This window comes from Saccopteryx leptura, chromosome 2 (assembly GCF_036850995.1).
Source record: "Saccopteryx leptura isolate mSacLep1 chromosome 2, mSacLep1_pri_phased_curated, whole genome shotgun sequence".
Taxonomy (NCBI): Eukaryota; Metazoa; Chordata; class Mammalia; order Chiroptera; family Emballonuridae; genus Saccopteryx; species Saccopteryx leptura.
In genome coordinates, this window is record NC_089504.1 from 39,315,970 (window position 1) to 39,325,119 (window position 9,150).

The window sequence follows — 9,150 nt, forward strand, 5'->3', positions numbered from 1 at the left end:
CTGACTGTCTCTCCCTGTTTCTAGCTTCAGAAAAATGAAAAAAAAAAAAAAAAAAAGACAAACTCTATTCCTTTGGAACAAGGTCCACTCATTCTGCTTCTTCCAAAAGCAAGTTTTCACAATGAAAATATGGGTTGCCATGTTTTTTTTCTTTAATGTACAAGACTGCTTATTTTATTTTATTTTTTTGTGACAGCGATAGAGAGACAGATTGCTTTCTCATATGTACCTTGGTGGGAGAAGGAGGGCTACAACAGAGTGAGTGACCCTTGCTCAAGCCAGCGATCTTGGGCTCAAGCCAGCAACCTTGGGCTTCAAGCCAGCAACCTTTGGGCCCAAGCCAGCTAACATGGGTTCTTATCTATGATCCCACACTCAAGCCACTGACCCCACTCTCAAGCTGGTAAGCCCGTGCTCAAGCAGAATGAGCCTGTGCTCAAGCCGGCAACCTAGGGGTTTCGAACTTGGGTCCTGCGCTTCCCAGTTCAATGCTCTATCCACTGCACCACCACCTGGTCAGGCAAGACTGCTTATTTTATTTTTAAGGCAGTTAATATTTATATTTCAGTTACAATTTATATTCAATATTATTCTGTGTAAGTTTCAGATTACAGAAAAGTGGTTAGAAAATCATGTACTTTACAGAGTAGTCCCCCCACTGTTTCAAGTGCCTCCCTGGCCCCATATATAGTTATTACAGTATTATTGACTATATTCACTGTGCTATAATCTACAACTCTGTGACTATTTTTATTTTTATTATTTTTATTTTTTACAGAGACAGAGAGAGAGTCAGAGAGAGGGATAGGCAGGGACAGACAGACAGGAACGGAGAGATGAGAAGCATCAATCATTAGTTTCTCGTTGTGCATTGCAACACCTTAGTTGTTCATTGATTGCTTTCTCATATGTGCCTTGACCGCGGGCCTTCAGCAGACCGAGTGACCCTTTCCTTAAGCCAGCGACCTTGGGTCTAAGCTAGTGAGCTTTGCTCAAACCAAATGAGCCCGCGCTCAAGCTGGTGACCTCGGGGTCTCGAACCTGGGTCCTCGGCATCCCAGTCCGACGCTCTATCCTCTGCGCCACCGCCTGGTCAGGCACTATTATTTTTTATTTTTTATTTTTTTATTCACTTTAGAGAGGAGAGAGAGAGGGAGAGAGACAGGTGGGAGGAGCTGGAAGCATCAACTCCCATATGTGCCTTGACCAGGCAAGCCCAGGGCCTCGAACTGGCGACCTCAGCATTTCCAGGTACATGCTTTATCCACTGTGCCACCACAGGTCAGGTCACTATTTTTATTTTTTGAGAGAGAAGCATAAACTCGTTCCACCTAGTGTGCCACTGATTGCTTCTCATACGTGCCCTGACTGGGGCTCAACCCAGTGACCTTGGGGGTCGAGTCTGCATGCTTGGGATGGAACTGGTACCCCTGGGATTGAGCCAGTGACCCCAGTGCTCCAGGCCAATGCTCTATCTACTGCACCAGTGCCTCTGTGACTTTCTGTAACTACTAATTTGTACTTATTAATCCCTTCACCTTTTTCACCCAGCCCCCCAAGCCCCTACCCCTCTGACAACTGTCAGTCTGTTCTCTGTATCTATGAGTCTGTTTCTATTTTGTTTATATTTTTCTTTAGATTCCACATATAAGTGACATCATATGGTATTTGTCTTTCTCTGTATGACTTATTTCATTTAGTATAATATCCTCTAGGTCCTTCCATGATGTTGCAAAAGATAAGATTTCATTATTTTTTTATGGCCAAGTAGCATTTTTTTAATTTTTTTATTTATTCATTTTAGAGAGGAGAGGGAGAGACAGAGACAGAGAGAGAGAGGAGAGGCAGAGAGAGAGAAGGGGGGGGAGGAGCAGGAAGCATCAACTCCCATATGTGCCTTGACCAGGCAAGCCCAGAGTTTCAAACCGGCAACCTCAGCATTTCCAGGTCGACGCTTTATCCACTGTGCCACCACAGTCAGGCATGGCCAAGTAGTATTTATTCCATTGTGTATATGTACCTTGGCTTTTTTATCCACTCATCTATTTTTTAATTGAATTTATTGGAGTTGACACTGGTCAAAAAATTATACAGGTTTCAGCTGCACAATTCCACAACACTTCCATCTGTACACTGCATTACGTGTTCACCACCCCAAGTCAAGTCTCCTTCCATTGATATTTATGCCCCTATATCCTCCTCCACCTTCTCCCACTGCCCCTTCCCCTGGCAATCATGACACTATTTTCCGTGTCCATGAGTTTTTTCTCTCTTTTTTTATCCACTCATCTACTGATGGACACTTGGGTTGCTTCCATATCTTGGCTATTGTAAATAATGCTGCAGTGAACATAGGGGTGCAGATATTCTTTGAGGCTAGGTTGCCATCTTTAAGAATGCTTCTAAACCAGTGAAGACAATGGAACTACGGTAAGTAAAACAATGCAAAGATCTCCTACATGTTTCAGTGGTCTTTATCCTGGTTAAACATTCACTTAGTTCTGTAAACTTTTTTTTAATTGAATTTTATTGGTGTGACACTGGTTAACATAATTATACACATTTTTCAGGGGCCCAATTCCATAACACATTTGCTGTAAACTTTCGACTAGCTCCCAGTTCTGGTAAGGTTGAGACAGTTTTTACCAAGTTTTCTTCAGCGTTTCTGAGGAGGGATGGGCCTGATACTCTTCTATTTTCACTATCTTCCATGCATCTCCTATCTTCTGTGCCTTTTTACTATATCTTTTTGTGCTGTTCTCTACGTGAATTTCTTAAAATCATCTTCTAATTCACTAATTCTAATTCTCACTTTGTGTCCATTTAAGATAGTGTATCTTATTTTTGTTTTGTTTTATTGATTTTAGGCAAGAAGAAGGGAAAAAGACAGAGACATCAATCTGTTACTGTATATGCCCTGACTGGGGATCATACCAGCAACTTCTGTGTTTCGGGAAGATGCTCCTACCAACTGAGCCAATCCAGGCAGGGCAGAGATAGTGTATCTTATTTACTGAGATATTTTCTCCCTGATAATTGGACTTTTCCAGTTCAGGAAACCCTTCTCAAGATTTCTAATCAATTCATTTATACTGAGTGTACTTAATTTTTAAACTTTCCATTTTAAAATAATTTTATTTATATTTTTAAAGATTTTATTTATTGATTTTAGAGAGAGGAAAGAGAAGGGGGGTTAGAGAAGAACAGGAAGCATCAACTCATATTTCCGTATGTGCCTTGAACTAGGCAAGCCCAGGGTTTTGAACCGGCAACCTCAGCATTCCAGGTGGACCCTCTATCCACTGTGCCACCACAAGTCAGACTGAAATAATTCTAGATTTATAGAAGTTACAAGATAGCAGAGAGAATTTTAGTATATATTCTTCACCCAGCTTCTCCTAAATTTTTTTTTAATATGGAATGTCTCATGAATTTGTGTGTCATCCTTGCACCAGAGCCATGCTAATCTTCCCTGTATTGTTCCAATATTTAGTATATGTGCTGCCAAAGCTAGCCCTCCTAATGTTTGTTATATAACCATGGTACATTTATCAAAACAAGAAGCTAACTTTGATACAATACTATTAACTTTATTCAGATCTCCCCAATTTTTTTCTACTAATGTTCTTTTTATGTTCAGAATCTAAACAAGATAACATGTTACATCTAATTGTTGTCTCCTTTGTCAGTTCAAATCTGTGACAGTTTCTCAGTCTTTCTTTGTCTCTCATGACCTTGGCACTTTTGAAAAGTATTAGGCAGATATGTTACAGAATTCTCCTAATTCAGGTTTTCCTGATGTTTTCTCACTATTATAATAGCATTATAGATTTGGGGGAAGAATGCCAAGAAATTAAGGGCCCTTCTCATCATTTCTCATGAGGAAATATACAGTGGTCCCTCATCTATCGGGGTTTAGGTTCCAGAACCCCTGGCGATAGGCTAAAATCTGTGAAGTAGCAACCTTATATTTATTTTATTATTTATATATATTTTAAGGCTTTATATATTTTTATGTTGTTTTCAATTTTTTAGGCTAGAAAATGCTTATTTTACCGCAAAAATAATGAAATTAATATATAAAAATACCTATGTAACGCAAAATTCTGCAATATAGCTAAAAATCTGCGAGACAAAATTAGATATATACAATTTAAAAATCTGCGATACAGTGAGACCATAAAAAGTGAACCACAGTATGGTGAGGGACGACTGTAATATCAATCTGACTTAATATATTATTAAAGCTAATCTTGATCACTTGGTTAAGGTGGTATCTGCCAGGTGACTATTTTCCCCTTCTCACACTCTGCATTGGAACTGAGTCACTAAGTCTAGCCTACCCTTAATAAAAGGGAAATTAAGGTCTACTTCCTACAGAGAAGGATATCAAAGATTTTATGAACATTATTAAAATCACCACAACATTTCTTAATTACTGGGGTGGTTTTAACATTTGTCCTCAAACTAATTGATTTTTTTTTTCATTTTTCCGAAGCTGGAAATGGGGAGGCAGTCAGACAGACTCCCGCATGTGCCCGACCGGGATCCACCCCGCATGCCCACCAGGGAGGATGCTCCGTCCCTCTGGGGCGTCACTCTGTTGCATCCAGAGCCATTCTAGCACCTGAGGCAGAGGCCACAGAGCCATCCTCAGTGCCCGGGCCATCTTTGCTCCAATGGAGCCTCGGCTGTGGGAGGGGAAGAGAGAGACAGAGAGGAAGGAGAGGGGGAGGGGTGGAGAAGCAGATGGGCGTCTCTCCTGTGTGCCCTGGCTGGAAATCGAACCCGGGACTCCTGCATGCCAGGCTGACGCTCTACCACTGAGCCAACCGGCCAGGGAAAACTGATTGATTTTTATGTATACCAATTCATATATTTAAAAAATATATATATATTTTTTATAGAGACAGAGAGAGTCAGAGAGAGGGATAGATAGGGACAGACAGACAGGAATGGAGAGAGATGAGAAGCATCAATCATTAGTTTTTCCTTGCAAGACCTTAGTTGTTCATTGATTGCTTTCTCATATGTGCCTTGACCATGGGCCTTCAGCAGACCGAGTAACCCCTTACTCATGCCAGCGACCTTGGGTCCAAGCTGGTGAGCTTTGCTCAAACCAGATGAGCCCGCACTCAAGCTGGAGACCTCAGGGTCTCGAACCTGGGTCCTCCACATCCCACTCCTATGCTCTATCCACTGCACCACTGCCTGGTCTGGCTACCAGTTCATATATTATTTTTAAGATTTTATTATTTATTTATTTTACAGAGAGAGGAGAGGGGAAAAGTGGAAAGTATCAATTCAGTTGCTTTACTTTAGTTGTTCATTGATTGCTTGTCATATGTTACTTGACCCAGCAAGCCCAGGGTTTTGAACTCACAAGCTCAGCATTCCAGGTTTACACTTTATCCACTGTGCCACAACAGGCCAGACTTATATATTCTTTTTTGTCTGTTTTTATTTGATAATTTTTAAATTTTTTTATGCTTTATTGAATTTTTCATTTTTTCTTTTCTATTTTTTTTTTTTTGTATTTTTCTGAAGTTGGAAACAGGGAGGCAGTCAGACAGACTCCTGCATGCGCCCGACTGGGATTCACCCGGCATGCCCACCAGGGGTGATGCTCCGTCCCTCTGGGGCGTCACTCTGTTGCATCCAGAGCCATTCTAGCGCCTGAGGCAGAGGTCACAGGGCCATCCTCAGCAGCTGGGCAAACTTTGCTCCATGGAGCCTTGGCTGCGGGAGGGGAAGAGAGAGACAGAGAGGAAGGAGAAGGTGAGGGGTGGAGAAGCAGATGGGCACTTCTCCTGTGTGCCCTGGCCGGGAATCGAACCCAGGACTCCTGCACGCCAGGCCGATGCTCTACCACTGAGCCAACCGGCCAGGGCTACAATTTTTCTTTTTTTTTTTTGTATTTTTTCCGAAGCTGGAAACGGGGAGAGACAGTCAGACAGACTCCCGCATGCGCCCGGCCGGGATCCACCCGGCACGCCCACCAGGGGGCGACGCTCTGTTGTGACCAGAGCCACTCTAGCGCCTGGGGCAGAGGCTAAGGAGCCATCCCCAGGGCCCGGGCCATCTTTGCTCCAATGCAGCCTTGGCTGCGGGAGTGGAAGAGAGAGACAGAGAGGAAGGAGAGGGGGAGGGGTGGAGAAGCAGATGGGCACTTCTCCTGTGTGCCCTGGCCGGGAATCGAACCTGGGACCCCTTGCACACCAGGCCGACACTCTACCACTGAGCCAACCGACCAGGGCTCATTTTTTTTAATTCCTTTGAGGATCCAAAGCATACTTATGTTATTGTTGTTGTTTATTTTTATTTTATTGATTTTAGAGAAAGATGAAGGGAGAGCGAGAGAGACAGAAACAGCAATCTGTTCCTATACGTGCCCTGATCAGGAATCAAAATGGCAACCTTTGCATATCAGGATGCTGCTTCTAACCAGTTGAGCTACCAGGCTATGACAGCATAATTATGTTAAAGTCTGTTAAAGATTGTTCTTTTACTTTATTGGGAATGAATTACTCTCCTGATTATGGAGCTTTGGATAATGGATGTTTTCCTAAAATTAATTTTCTGAATGAGATTAGGAAATTGACTTGCAAATTCATCTTGGAGTGGGAAGTTTTCTTTTTTTCTTCTAATTGTTCTCATTCCTCCTAAACCATCTTTCAGTAACCAATCTATCCAATCTGGAAACAGATCTTACCCTGGCTGCTGAGGACTCCTGCTATAGAGAGTAGACAGTGTGGATCCAGTCACAGCCCTGTAAGGTTTGGCACAGATCCTGGTTGTGAGACTGTGTCTGCGTCCACATGATTCCTAGGTATGTAGAGTCACAAAAACAAAGCCTGAGAAGCGGCTTGTTCCAGCTTCCTTTCCTTAGACTCTAGAGTCTTGTTTTGTTTTTTTGAGAGTAGTATACTTTTATTAAAGCAGGGAATAGTGAAACAAGGAAGGGTTCAGGGTGGAAGAAGCAACGAGAGCCTAGGCAAGGCTGCTTTGGCTCTCTGAAAATGCTATTGGAAAGAAATGAGCTAGGTGGGGCTGTCTTGGCTCATTGGAAAAATCAGAGAAGGGGTCTTGGAGACAGGTTCCAGGGGTTAGTCTGGGACAAGCTGCCATGGCCCAATGCTCTCCTGTTACAAGTATGGTGGGGACCCTTAGAGTTCAGGAAATGCATGCCTATAGGGGAAGAAGAGGGGGAAGGGAAAGGTGCATGCATGCTCCCAATAGGGAGAGCCTGCCTTAGCCTCTAGTTTCAAGCACTGAGACTGGTCCCAGTCCACTACTTTGGAGCACTTCTAATGGCTTGATCTTTCTGGTTACCAGCACTATCCATGACCCCACCCAGAGTCACCTCACTAAAATAAAAGACAGTGAAAATTCCAAGGGATTTAGGAACTCTGTGTCATGAACCAGGGACAGAGACCAATACGTATATTCTCTATTCCCTCATATATTTTGCTATATATACATATATCAAATTATCATGAAGTATATCTTAAACTTACATAATGTTAAATGTAAATTTTATTTCAATAAAACTGGAAAAACTTTTAATTTCACAATCAGTTGACCTTAAGGAAATTATTCTTGATAATGTGGAGTTAGCTTCATATAATTAGTTTAAATGCCCTAAGAGCAAGACAGGTTTCCCTGAGGAAGAAATTCTGCCTCAAAACTGCAACGTTACCTTGGCTGGGTAGCTCATTTGGTTAGAGTATTGTCCTGATGTGCCAGGGTTGCAGGTACCATGCCCAGTGGGGGCATGTGCAGTGAATGTATGGATGGCAATGGTGGAACAGCAAATCAATGTTTCTCTCTCTCTCTCTCGCTTCCTATCTCTTTAAAATCAATCAATAATACAAACTGCAACATCAACTCTTGACTGAGTTTTCAGCCGGCACTTCAGATTTTGAACTTGACAGGCTCTATAATCATGTTAAGCCAATTCTCTGGAATAAATTTCTATCTCTCTCTCTCTCTAATATAAATATATCAGATAAGTATGTATTAGAAGGATATTATCCTCCTGCTTCTTTTTTTCTAGAGAACCCTACATGATACACAGGCTAAATTCAAACAATAATGAAATAGTTAATAAATTTTAGTACATTGGCCTAACCAGGCGGTGGTGCAGTGGATAGAGCAACAGACTGGGATGCAGAGGACCCAGGTTCAAGAACCCGAGGTCGCCAGTTTGGGCTCATCTGGTTTGAGCAAGGCTCACCAGCTTGAGCCCAAGGTCGCTGGCTCCAGCAAGGGATTACTCTGTCTGCTGAAGGCCCACGGTAAAAGCACATATGAGAAAGCAATCAATGAACAACTGAAGTGTCGCAACGAAAAACTAACAATTGATGCTTCTCATCTCTCTCTGTTCCTGTCTGTCTGTCTCTATCTATCCCACTCTCTGACTCTCTCTCTGTCTCTGTAAAAAAAAAAAAAAATTAGTACATTCTTTTGTTGAATTATTTTTCAGCATTAAAAATCATGTTTTGAAAAGATATATAGGCTGCTGATGCCACTAGGGTCTCAGCCCATCTATTCGTAGATGGATAAATAAACTTCTTATAAAACTAAAAAAAAAGATATATAAATAATATGGGAAAGTTCTCATACTATGTTAAGTTAAACAGTAGAGAGATTTTGTGTCTTCAATTTTATAAAAAAAATAAACACACCCTTAGATGGAAGAAGTATCCATGCACACTTACGAAAGGAAAATCACAAAAATAGTTACTGCATTTATTTCCTGGTAATTTTGTTTTGTTTTTGAAAGACAGAAAGGGAGAGAAAGAAACATCAATTTGTTGTTCCACCCACTCATGCACTCATTGATTCTTGTATGTGCCCGGACCAGGGATTAAACCCATAATATTGGCCTATTGGGATGACACGCTAACCAACTGAGCTATCTAGTCAAGGCTGTTGGTAATGGTTTAAAAAATTTTTTTAACTTTTTACATTGATTTGCGAAGGAGGAGGGGAGAGAGACAGGGAAGAGGAGAGGGAATGAGAAAGAAGCATCAACTCATTGTTCCACTTAGTTGTTCCATTTAGTTTGGCACTCAGTCGTTGCTTCTTATATGTTCCCTGACTGGGGTTGGAACCCATGACCTTGGTGCACCAGGAGGATGCTCAATC

At 41.9% G+C, this 9,150-nt stretch overlaps 1 non-coding gene across 1 annotated transcript; it reads right to left on the minus strand.

The window, feature by feature from the left end:
- Positions 1-3,409: 3,409 nt before the first annotated feature.
- On the minus strand, positions 3,410-3,517 carry LOC136396520 (U6 spliceosomal RNA). Its single transcript, XR_010749802.1, has one exon. It is a non-coding gene; the product is annotated as a U6 spliceosomal RNA (small nuclear RNA).
- Positions 3,518-9,150: the final 5,633 nt, after the last annotated feature.